Source organism: Phalaenopsis equestris, unplaced genomic scaffold, assembly GCF_001263595.1.
Source record: "Phalaenopsis equestris unplaced genomic scaffold, ASM126359v1 Scaffold000525, whole genome shotgun sequence".
NCBI classification, from domain to species: Eukaryota; Viridiplantae; Streptophyta; class Magnoliopsida; order Asparagales; family Orchidaceae; genus Phalaenopsis; species Phalaenopsis equestris.
The window spans coordinates 43,935-57,419 of record NW_018164965.1 but is presented as its reverse complement, the minus strand read 5'-3'; positions in this window follow the sequence as shown (position 1 = coordinate 57,419).

Sequence of the window (13,485 nt, the reverse complement as noted above, 5' to 3'; positions counted from 1 at the left end):
ATATATATATATATATATATATATCTATGTGTGTGTGTGTTGAAACGTGAATTGTTTTTCACAAACACATGTCTTCAGAGTTAAAGCCGAGAGGAGTTTGAGAGAGTAGAGCGAATAGGTTCTAGAGAGAGAGAAGTAGGCAGAAAAGTCCTTTTATTCATGGCCGGACCGCATATTTATAGGAGCCCGTTTATAAATTTTATAGAAAAAATGGAACATTTATGGAAAGCAGTCTATAATACAAAATACGTATTGATTTAATGTTGGATTAGAATTACAATTTGAATACAAGACAACGGTTGTAAGCAGGTTGATGTATGGAGCTCCGACGGCAAGCCCAACGATCAAGTGTCAGTTGCTTCTGCCGATCTGGATCGGCCGGTTGGCCTCGGTCGCTCCTATTGAGATGGAATAGTTGGATTGTTTCAGGCAAGCGACCCGGTGAGTGGCCTCTGGCTGCTGGTATTGCAAACGAGATCTGCCAACTGAATTTGTCGACATTGTTTGTCGGCCAGCTAGAACGAGCGATCACACTCCGGGGATTCGCTGCCTCAAATGTCAAGCCCTAGTCCTTGGTCGCCCAATTATGTTGGAGTTCATGCTGATAATTTTGGTGTATGCATATTAATTCTGCGAGTTTTTGTGCTCCTTAAAGGTGCCAACTATGATAAGGAAAGAGAAACAATTAAACAACCAGTGGCACCTAAATTAAAAGAATTGATTGAGTAATTGACTTCCCCTTGGGTTCTACGCTTGGTGCGCCTATAAATAAGGTCGTGGGCTTAGCATGGTGTTCTTTGTTATCAACGATCCTCAGACAATTTGAGGGTACGAGTCGGAGCGGGGTGAATCCTGAAAACCTGGCTTTGGAGGGCTATGGGTTCTCCGCCTCTTTAAAGAAGAAGGAGATCTTAAAAAAAGATAAGCTACAAAACTAAAACCTATATTGGTTGATCTAGTTGACTCGTCTGTCGCTGCAGAGGGATCGTTGATCCTAACTTTCTTTATAGATGTAAAATACGATGTATGAGATTATATATTTAATTTCCTTAGTAGTGACTCTTAATTTGCAACAGCGCCAAAAACTTAATCCCAAACAAATGTTATGTGAGTTTTTCACTATGAAGCAAATAAGAATAAAGTTATAATATTTAAATATGGGATACTACGCAAGTGTACGTATCGTTATTAAGTAATATAACAATTTTTTATTAAGCCCCGAATATAAAGCTAGAAAGTTTAGATAACAAAAATCTATTTAGCAAAATATTCTTACATAAATTTAAGGTGTTATAATAGGAATGAAATTTTGTTTCTTTTTGTAATTTTTTATTTATTTATGAACATTTAAAAATACAAAGAGCTTCTTGTTTGGAATGCAGAGTATATTTTTTGAGAATTATTATTATTAATATTATTATTTCATCATTTTGTCTTTCACTAAAGAGGTTGATAGATGTATTTTTTGATTGAGACTGACATAAAAAAAAATTAATGTTTCACATTAATACATTATTACTTATATTTAACATAAATACAATAAAAAATGAGTGAAGTCTTTGTGGCAGTATGATAGTATTTTAATTGTATTTGAGAAGCTTATGCCCTACTATATAGAAGGTTTTGTTTCCTACTGCATACTATATATATAAAGTTAAAAGAATTAATTCTGAAAAGTTTAAAATATGACTCTTGTACATTGAATCTAATATGTCGTTACCCAATCAATGATGAATTTATCCAAGTCCTTGTGGCAGTACGATAGTATTTTAATTGTATTTGAGGAGCTTATGCCCCAGTATATAGAAGGTTTTGTTTCCCGCTGCATACTATATATATAAAGTTAAGAGAATTAATTCTGAAAAGTTTGAAATATGACTCCTGTACATTGAACCTAATATGTCGTTACCCAATCAATGATGAATTTATCGCAACTTTTGTCGACGATGATGAGATGACTGCAATTATTTTAGTGGAGGGTTTACAGAAAGTTCCAATAATTTATGTAGAGAATGTTCCTACTCAGAAATAAGATCATATTGTTGATCAAATAATATCAAAACTGTCCACAAACATATTTATAGAATATGTTGTCATGGATAGGTATGTAGTACCATTTATATTATTTTTAAATGGTGGGTTATTAAAATTTAATTAAAGATTGTTACTAAAATTACTATTCTATTAACTAAATTTTTTTATTTATGATTACTTCAAGGGTGAAGAGCTCAACCCAAAATTTTCAAGCAACTTTGGAATAATAGATACAATCCCTCATGTTATTAAAGGATATGAAATAATGAATAGTACTTCAAGTGTTGATTACACTAGTATTGATAATGAATCTGACACTAAAGGCAATGGTGAGCAAGATTATACATATTTGCAAGGGCATGAACTTATATAGGAGCATGCATTTTTAAATAATGATTTAACATATCAAAAGACTAATAACAATGAGTACATACAATACATTGAAGTTGCACAAGAGTGGGATGCGTATGTAAATTTTGCTGGCTTGAGTGAGCACATCACATCTACTCAGAAAGAATTTATACCTTATGAAATATTTGAAGATATGTTTTCTTAAATATATTTTTATTTTCAATATGATATCAATGACTAGTCAATAATTAATAATGTGGAGTACAAGACTGTCTACTCCAGCAATGATCAACTAACTGTCATTTGTTTTCCACATTATTAACCCATTAGGTCATGTCATAGACGCCTTTATGCATATATCAAGAAGTGACTTTGTGGTTCTTGGAAGATTTCAAGTACATCAACACAAAATAGTCTAACCAATCCAAGCTTTATGTCTAAACAAAGATAATATATCTCAAAGTTTATAACACTATTTATTCTTTCATTCATCTAACAATAAATAATCTGAAGCCAAAGGAGAGTATTGGAAATGTTGAATTCAAGTTCAACATCAAAATATCATACGTTAAAGCATGGGATGCTCGGATGAAGGCTATTAGGGCAATATTTGGAAATTGAGAAGTCGTATCATTCACTATACAGATTTATGGAAGCAATTTATTCTGCAATGGGAAGCTCTGATTATAATGTTTAGGTTGGTTCAACCAATCGTTTATTAACATTTTTTTGGGCTTTTGGCCCCTTAGTTGAAGGATGAAACCACTGCCGACTAGTTTCTCTGTATGGATGGAACATTCTTACTAGATAAATTTTGTGTTGCTTTATTCATAACAGTTGGCATCGATGATAATAATGGTATATTTCCATTAGCATTTGTTGTTATTGAGTTGGAATGCAATGACTCATAGTAGTGATTTATAAACACATTGTATAAGACAATTCTGTTAGTGTCTTTGAGAAATAATTTATGTTTAATCTCATAATGATATGTTGGGATTATGAATTCTTGTCATGATATCTTTCAATGGGCAATAAATAGACATTGCCTTAGACATTTACATGAGGATTTTAAGAAGGCACTTCATATAATGGATATTTCAGTTGTTAAAATAATTTGTGAAGATATATTGAGTAGGTAGAGCCAATGACATAATTATAATATTTTTTTGTGTTTCATTGTTGTTGATATACAACCTTCATTTTGAGTTTATGGTTTACTATTTATGTACTCTACATCCAATATATAACAATACAAGTGAATGAGATATGCACTACAATGAAGGAAATTCGGACAACCTGTGTCCCATTGATCTGTTAGCAACAAGTTGAGTGAAACTTGCCTGAGCTCATAATGAAATAATTTGGTAAGATTAAAGGAATAAACATGAAGTCAAAAGAGCTAGGTTTCAAGCGTATAGATGGCTGAGAAAATTAATTTTTGGATTAAGCTGACATCCATCATTCTTATATAAATTTTGGGATAATAGACAATCTTTCATTATACACCATGAGAACATAGAAATTGTTATTGTTAAATCTCGTAGAGAATATCTACATCGGTATGGGCATTGAGCATCTTTGTGCTTATATTATGCTCCAATTGAGGCTCCAACGCCTATTATTCTAGAGGACCAGAGGAGAGGATATTATATGTACATTTTTTTGTTGAATAAATTTTTCTGTTTATTGCTCTAACTAATATTTATTTCTTCTGTCCGTTGACCTCATTTTTAGTTGAGATCTAGTTTTTCCTCTTTAGTAGCCTAGGGTCTAGCCATAGGATTTTCTTTTTGACTATTCCTAGAGAACTAGAAAAGGAACCTTCACCATTAGAAATTCCAAACTCTTCCATACTCAACTTGAAGTTCCACATGTTGGTCCTAACCTCTAGCACTTAGTAGGTGGGGTCAATATGAAAGAGCTCAAGGGGAGTCCCCCATAATATGGTCAGACCTTAGGACTAACCCTGAATGACCTTATTTTAATGGGCCTAACTTGCACACACTATACTCTCTCACATACCCCAAACCGTAGAATCCCTTAGTTTGGTCTCCTAACTCCTTCTGGAAAGCTCATATAGATGTACCTATACCCCTAGTCTTTGGCTAAGAGGGTTAGAACCAGCATATTGAGCATCAAAAATGAATCCTCACATGGTTTCTATTGATTTGGTATGACTTCATGGCTTGCTGGTCTATTTTGGTCCAAAATCATACTATAATCTCTCACATACCCAAACCGTAGAATCCCTTGGTCTGGTCTTCTGAGTCCTTCTCTAAAGCTCATATGGATGGACCTATACCCCTAGTCTTTGACTAAGAGGGTTAGAACCAACATATTGAGCATCCAAAATGAATCCTCACATGGCTCATGGCTCCTATCTCACATGGCTCTTATTGGTTTGGTATGGCTTCATGGCTTGTTGGCCTATTTTGGTCCAAAATCACCAAATTTGTAAAATACCTCAAAAAATTGCCAAAATTACCACCCAAAAATTCAAAAAATTCCAAAAATTCCCAAAAATTCCAAAATCATCCCAAATATTCCCCATTTCAATTTTTTATCATCAATTTGATCCAATTTGACTAAAAGGCCCAATTTTCCCTTAAAGACCCAAATGTCCCCAAATTAACCCTAATTTTGGCCCAATTGACCCACCCAATCTTGCCCAATTTCAATTCCAAATCAAAATTAAGCATCCCCAATACTAATCTAAACAAAATTCAAGCTCAATTTGACCCAATTACAAGCTCACTTTTACCTAAATCAAAAAGCCCTAATTTTGACCATACACTTTTACCTAAATCAAAAAGCCCTAATTTGACCATATGCTTAAATCCATCAAATTAGTCCACCAATTCAATTCAAAATCACTTGAAACTTTTCCAAATCTTTCATGATATCCCCCTACACTAAATTCAACATTGAATTAGCCAAAATTTTTGCCCGAAATTAATTTCAAATTTAAAAGCCCAAGCCCACCACATTTAATTTCAAAAGCTCAAATCCAACGACCACATGACAATTCTTTCTGTTCATCATCCATTTTATTAAAATCAATTCTAAAGTCCTAAATTCAAAATCAAATCATTCCAAATCAAGCATCAGCCAAACTCCACCAAAATATTTCATAAATTCAAAAATCCCTCCTCATGAAAGTTGACCAAGCCAAAGGGAAGCCATGAAGCCATTCCCAAGCCAAAGGTGAGCCATGAGAGCCATGCTACATCACCATACTATTAATGTCAAAAGGCTAAGCCACTTTAAAATATCCTTAAGATTTTGTTAACCCCTCCCATGAATCACTCTAACCCATCTAACCCACCCATGTTTAGCCAAATCTCTTTGGATAGAGACTTCACCATGCTGATTAAGCTGACCCATCTGATTTCCCTCAGCACCCATACCAGCCTTGGTGGTTGAGTCCAACCCAAATTGACCCAAAATAACCCTTTTCACATTCCATTTTAATTCAATGCCTTTAAACATGACCAACCTCAATTGACTTCACCAAACCCAAGCTCTGACCTCTTTGAGTCAGACAGTGACCTCTCCCTGGCCGGTTGGTCACCTTGGCTGTGGCAAAAGCCACCCCCAAGTGCTACCCCATGGCTAAAACTCAAAATTAAACCCATCCAAGTTGTCTCATCCCAATTGGATGTTTGCACTTTGCTGGCATCCACATAAGCAACCTAAAACACCCACCAATTGCCCCTGGTGGCGTCTCCTTCCCCATCTATTTACCCCCACCTCCATTGCCAAACAAAGAGAGATTGAATTTCCTTGGGGAGACTTTGTCAAATTGCTTCCAGAGCTTCCTTGAGACCTCTTGAGTTCAATCCTACCACCCTTAGCCACTCAAATCCACTGCTTGAGCTCAATTTTGGAGCTCAATCCCTAGGCAGAAGCAGGAGGCCAAAACAGAACATCCCGAAAAACTCCACCAAATTCAAATTAATTGCACCCACACCATCCACACAGTGAGAAAAGAAGATCCCCCATAGAGGCCCCATCACCAGAGCACCCTAAGGTGGACTTTGATCAACACGCCAAACTGGCCTTGGTTGAAATCATACCTAGGAATTTCACCACGGCTTAAGGCTTCATCTAGGAGCTCTTTGGACCCCCACGAAGCTTCCACAAGCATCCAATCGAGGCTTCCCCTCTTGGACCAAGTATTGAATCTAAACCCTAAATCGAGCTTCATTTAATTCTCCATGAGCATAGAGTTGATTTAGGGTTTAATTAACCGTATGGATGTGTGCGTCTCATCAAGATGTGCGTCTCATCAAGATGCTCATCAAGATGAGCCATTAAAAACAAACCTCACTTGATTTGGTTGAGAATCAAGAGAGATATTAGGGTTTGAAGGTGGATGGTTCTAAGGCTAGAGGCTTTGGGAATGATGACCCGTGGCCGTTGGATAGCACGGTTATCAAATGGAAGGCTCTGATTGCGCTGGATGAATGGAGGGTTCGAAAAGGCGGGCTGACAGGACTGACAAGTGCATGGTGGTATCAAATGGGAGTGAGTCGCGTGGAAAGCTCGACGCGTACGAGGATTGCGTGGCACCGTGTGGAGAAGCAGAAAAATAGGGCATTTTTCTATTTATTTAAACACCTAAAACTTCACAAATCCATAACTTTGTGTAGAAAAATCACAAAAATAAAATAAAAATACTCTCTTTCTCAGTGAACAGAGGAAAACAATGTGGAAATATCTTCATGTCTAAACAATGTAGAAATATCTTCATGTCTATTTGATGCATTTTTATTTTTAATTAATTAAATAGTATTTTTCTTATTTTGATTCTCCATTTACATAAACATTTCACCATGGCATGGGACCATGAGGCTTTTAATGTCTCTATTGTTAGGTATCTCCCCTGATTTTTCCAAGGTCAGAGGATATCTCTAATTAGAGATATCTAATTTTCAAGTTAATGGTCCCTGTTTTGGTATGAAAATCATAATGTTAATATACTCATTAGAAAAATACAAAACTTATTTTAGTAGATTCACTGTGGTCAGAAGATCCTAGGAAAAATATAATCTTGATTTAACTTATTAAAAATAACATTAATTGTCACCATCCCTAAAAATGAAAAGAAAATTAATTTGGAGTAATTATAAATGTAAACGACATAAAAACTATTCCAAATTGTAATTTAATGTTAAAGGTGCTCCTCATAAAAATTTCAAGTCAATTGGAGTTAATTTGACCACTCAAATGGATTAATTAAGTGAAATTATATTTTTGACAATAAAATAATTATAATAATTAAAATACAACTAAAAAAATCACCAAATTGGTTTTGAGAGCTCCTTATAACCAGAGGAACCTAAGAAAAATAAAATTTGAATTTAAAAAATTCTTCATTTTTAAGCTATTTTTAAGCCTTTAAATAATTAAAAATTAGTTAAAATTCACAAAAATTGCAAAATTATAAAAATACAATAAAATATTAAATTTGGCCTCATGATCACTTGGGACCAATAAAAATAATTTTCCTAATTCTCTAAGTCAAAATATTAATTTTAAAAGCTTAAAAATGAATTTTCTTTAATTTCTCACTAAAATAATTCAAATAATTAAAATATAAATAAAAAAATCTGAAATTTGTTTCTTTGGGTTCTCGCAAGTTAGAGAGATTTAATTAAAATATAAAACTTAAAATTATACTTAAATAATATTTTATATTTAATTAATGCTCAAAACAAAGAAATAATTCTAATAATTAAATTAAAACTTTAAAAATCATGAAAATTGGTCTAAGTGCTCCTCTGACCTAGGTAAACCTTCAATAATTTTCTTAAGGACAGAAGTTTTATTTTTATTGATTTATTAAATTTTTATTAAAAATCACTATTTTTGTATTAAAAATAATTATAAAAATTAAATAAATTATGAAAAATCACATTTTCTCCTCTGATATTTTAATTAACTCATGAGTGAGGTAACATAAATTTTTCAAGTCATTTGAATTTAATTTAATGAATTATAGGGTATTAAGGCCTTATGAGCAAAAGAGTAATTTTGGAATTTAAGGCTTAATTAATATTTAGGCTTGACCAAAGGGCAAAATGGGCAACAAATGATCTTAATTGACATGTATTGATGATTGAAACATAAAAGGGATAAGTGGTAGAAACTAATTCCATTTTTGTCTTATAAATGATAAATCTGTAATTTCTTAAAATTAATGAAATTTGGAAGAGTATTTAAATAAGGAGATATTAAGGTGAGGGATTTGATTTTGGAAGATCATAACTCAATGATTTGAAACCCCAAATTGATACTGTTAAAATGATTTATAATTCATGATAATGATTAAAAATATAAACATTAAAAAACCCTTTTTCTTAAAATTGTAAATCTACCCATTAAATCTTAAGGGCTTAGTAGTGAACTAGGCTTAATCAAAATTTTATCTAATGAGGTTTAGAAAAAAACTTATAATTAATTTAAAATCTTTCAAAACACTAAAAACTCATTCTCTAAAAATCAAATTACTTAATTAAGTTAAGTTGCCCCTAAGGGTCTTTACCTATATAACTCATAAGTGAGATATCAAGTGATGATTACCCCACTTAAGGGATAATCAAAACATCAAAATTTACTGAGCATAAGGTTATTAACTGAATGAACGACATAACAAACACTATAAAACCAAAACAAACTCAAGATAATTCCAGGAACCATGAAATGTCTAGAGTATTACTCGAGACTTCTTCATAATTATTTGGAAATCTTGAAGGGCATCTAGACTTATTATTATTTGCTTAGTGGAATCATCCTCAAAATTTAGATCCACTAAGGTATGACATAGGATCTGGTAGACACACCGTCAAGTACATTTTTACAGTTTACAGTACTTTCTTTTCTTTCTTGTACTTTTCTACTGCTTGCACTTTTATGCTTACGAACTTGCATGCTAAACAACGATGCCACCCTACTTGAAAACCAAAACTGTTAGGATAGCCACAAAACTGAAACCAAAATCAAAATTAAAATCGACCAAGATAAAATTCATCCCCATAATATTCAAAATATAAGACAAATCAAAATTTAATCACGAACATCACAAAACAATAATTGCAACTAAATTAAGACGTCTCTATCGAATGATCGGGAATCCCTCGGAGGAGGTAACCTACGGTTGCTAACGAGATTTTCCAGGGTCTAAATGAAAGTATGAAACTCATTAAGTTGAGTTTAGTAAATTCATTTAGACTAAGTGAATCCGAAAGAAAATAGTAATACCAGAACGAGAGAATCATAGGATCCTAACTGGTGTCGCTCTAATCAACTTTAATATGTCCCATAATATTCAATAACCATGACCCTTAGGAACATTTGATATGTCATTATGACAACACATTAGATTTACACATTGAAAGCTTAAACTGGCTACGATGAGGAGCTTGGAGCTAGCATCGTAGGCAACACGACCATCTTCAACAGCAAAACATATCTTCATTAGCTAAACCATTCTTTAGAATTAAATAACAGATCCATAAGAATTCGAGGTTGTTTTCTTATGCAAACATAAATTCTCAACTTTTCTTTAGGCTTTTGTATAGCTTTGCTATACAATTTAAGCTCTAACCTGCTTTAGGATTCTGAGGTTGTTGTCTGTCACGACCTAAATCCTCACATCTTTCAGGTTATTTGTGTGATTGTTTCACACGAATATAAACCCTAATTAATAAAATTGGTAGGATGAAACATTCAATAAATTCTAATCTCCAAAGTTGAAGCCAAAACATAGGATAGCTTGTGAAGTCACCGAAGTTCTCTTCTGCATCTATGACATCCTCTAGTTCTTCCTCCTTTGGAATCCAAAATAAAATGTTCCAAACTTGAGTCATTCCCCTGTCACATATCTTTGTTCGATCTCGTTGAAAAGTCCTATCCTTTTGAATTCTTTGAAGATAATATCCCTTGATTTTTATCGAGACTTTTTTAGGTGACTTCGGTTATTTAAGATGTAATTAACTATAGGGCTTGCCCTTATAAGAAGTGTTTCTGAACTCAGCTGTTTCTGAACCCAGCTTAATATAAATCTTATTTAATTCTTTGTATTAAATAAGGGAATTTGTCGGTAAATAAAATGATTTTCGCAGACCCAATGATTTTCACATACTTAGCGGATGTCATACAATCTTTAGTTTATTTAATCGAACATTACCAGTAAGTGGTGTGTTTACCCTGCAGGATGAATACATTACTTGAGGTATTATGCTCGTTTATTTAAACTACTGGGGATATGAGATCGGTTCGGTCTCGAATTTTCTAATATCCAAAATACTATTTTTTTCCAAATTATATATATATATATTAAATTAAAACGGGTATTAGAATACCCATCCTAACAACCGACAACTTAACAACTCCCAATTTTTAGTGTCGACACCGTCTGTGTCATTTTTTCTTAAGGATAGAAGAGTTATTTTAACCAACACTCGATGAGTGTGATAATAACCCATTACAATAAATAATTGATGAATTTGAGGGTTTTATAGCAAGATTCATAAAAGCATGTATATTTCAGATGATCTTTATAGCGTAGAGAAAGTTCTGCACAACATCTACATCAGACACAGTAGATCTCGTTGGTATTGTCAGTGTTACACCACACACTCCTACCGATCCAACTTCATCAACTTATCACAACATAAGTGGATCACGAGATGCAAGTGGATCACAGGATGCGAGCACACTTACTAGCACACCATGTATTCCACCATAATAACAGGTGCCTTTGACACCCTCACATAACTTATCCCCATTTTGGATGGATGGTATACCTTTTTCTGTTGAAACAGCTTATACTGGGGATTTATGAATATCTCACTCTATTTTATCTCAACAAGAATAATTCACAACACAAACAGAACAGGTGTCACGATTTCAACATTTGGAGGAAGATGATCAATAAGAGATCGACTTATTTGTGCACCTAAGCATTGTGCACTGGGGACAAATGCAATAATTTGAAGAATACGCCGGAAATATTAGTATTTCATGTCTCTCACATATTCTTAGGTGATGTGTTTCCACAATTCTTTAAACATCTTAAACATCTAAGTGCAATCCCCATGTATTCACGTTTTGTTGAGTTTCCATATCTACCACTTAAACTTTGCTTTTTTACACTTATTTTGATATTAAATTCAACTAATGGAAAACTGAAGTTAAGTTGTATTTTTCTACAGACATTTACCTTCGAGGTTAACCATTGCTCCCATTAGTGAGAGACCGGAAACAAGCTATATATGTTTTTTAATGTAACAAAGAGAAATGTTAGCTTCCGATTCATCATTTCCTTCCTCAGTTTTGCATATCTTCAACCAAATGAGCTTTTAAAGTATATAGTTTTTAGCAATTTTGATAGTTTTGAAGTTTGTTTTGTTTGATTTTTTTTTTTTTCATATAGCTTTTGAATTATCTATAGAAGTTCTTATGAACTATCATATGATTTCCAAATATCTTTTGAAATTAAAAGTTTGAAATGTTATATGCTGCTTTGGTTTAGTATATTATTTGTAAAAGCTTCTTCATACAAATTGGGTGGCTTTAATTGTACATCTCTTCATAGAGCTAGTTAAATCAATAGTTTCATTCCCAGCATCTGTAGTATACATGTTTACATAATGGCTATTTATCTTTTCTCCATTGATTCATTTTTAGAGCTAGTTATCAAGGAATCTCATGCTTACTTGAAGAATAAGAAGCTGTGTTATCAAGAGAAGCAATGCCATTACATGGGCAATTTTGCAGGCTCCAGCGCTGCGCTCTTCTGGAACACACTCATTCTTGTCCTTCGGCGATAGAACCCGCTCACCAACTAGAGAATCAATTAAATGCAGTAGTTACAAGTTTGCTGTGATATTCTTGGTGTATAGGTCATAAAAAAAGCTTTTCTGTCTGGGTTACTTGTTTCATATTTTCACATTAAACATCATTTTTGTCCATAAAATATGAGCCTTTTTTGTTAATCTAAACATCCTATCATGTTCATCCCTTTGTTTTTGGAAAAATTATTCCATACGGATCGGACACCGCACGCAGCTTGCGTGCAGTGTGATCCGGACCGTAAATTACTTGATCTACGGTCCCGATGTATTTCGGTGGGCCCCACCTAAAATTTAAAAAAAAAAACAGAAATAATCCTGACCGTAGATCGAGACAGGTTCTAAAAAGAACTCGGAGTCCGCACGCAATAATTCCTCTTGTTTTTGGCACTTCATTTGAACAGAATCTTATTTCCCTTTTTTTTTTTTTTTATGACTCTTTCAGGAAGTGATTAAAATTTAGCTTGTTTGTTTAACCAGATAAATTTATTAAACTAGATTTACATACATGCCACTCACTTCTTATGCATTTACATATCTAGCAACTAAATTTCTATTTTTACATTCATGTGATCTTATCTATGCATGAAAAGCTTAGGTGTTAGATATGTAAATGCATAAGAATTGAATGGTATATATGTAAACTTCAATTAGTTTTTTGCAATTCAGGCAAAATTTGGAAGTCTATTTTGGCTTCTTTTCTTCATACAACTGGAATTTTTTCTTTAGATTAATAAAGTGGTAACATTTTAAATCTCTGAATTTCATGAAGTTTTCTCTCCTGATTATGAGATGGTGATTAAATAGAACATTGAAAGGGATCTTGTCTTCTTCATAGTTCTTATGATATCTTTGTTTATCACAACCAAACGTCATGGTGCAATTTGGATGGCTTTTGCCTAGATAATAACTACAACATCAATGTGTTGTTAGACAAAATGTGAATGTGTCTGCATCTTAGTTAAACTAAGGCAAATAGTAGCCATGATTCACCATTTTATTTTCACTTTTCTATGACTTTAAACAATTAATTGGGGCCTTAAAAAATGGATGGTAATTGCAATTTAGAATAAGTTGTGATATTTGTAATTGATAGAAATTGTGATATCTGCATGTTACCGTCTTATTTCAGTTTATTGTATATATTTCTAGTTGTTCGTGTTCCAAGTCATGTAAAAATACACGTTGCATAAATTTTTTTTAAAATTATTTCAGAAAAATTGCCACGTGGCATGGCGAT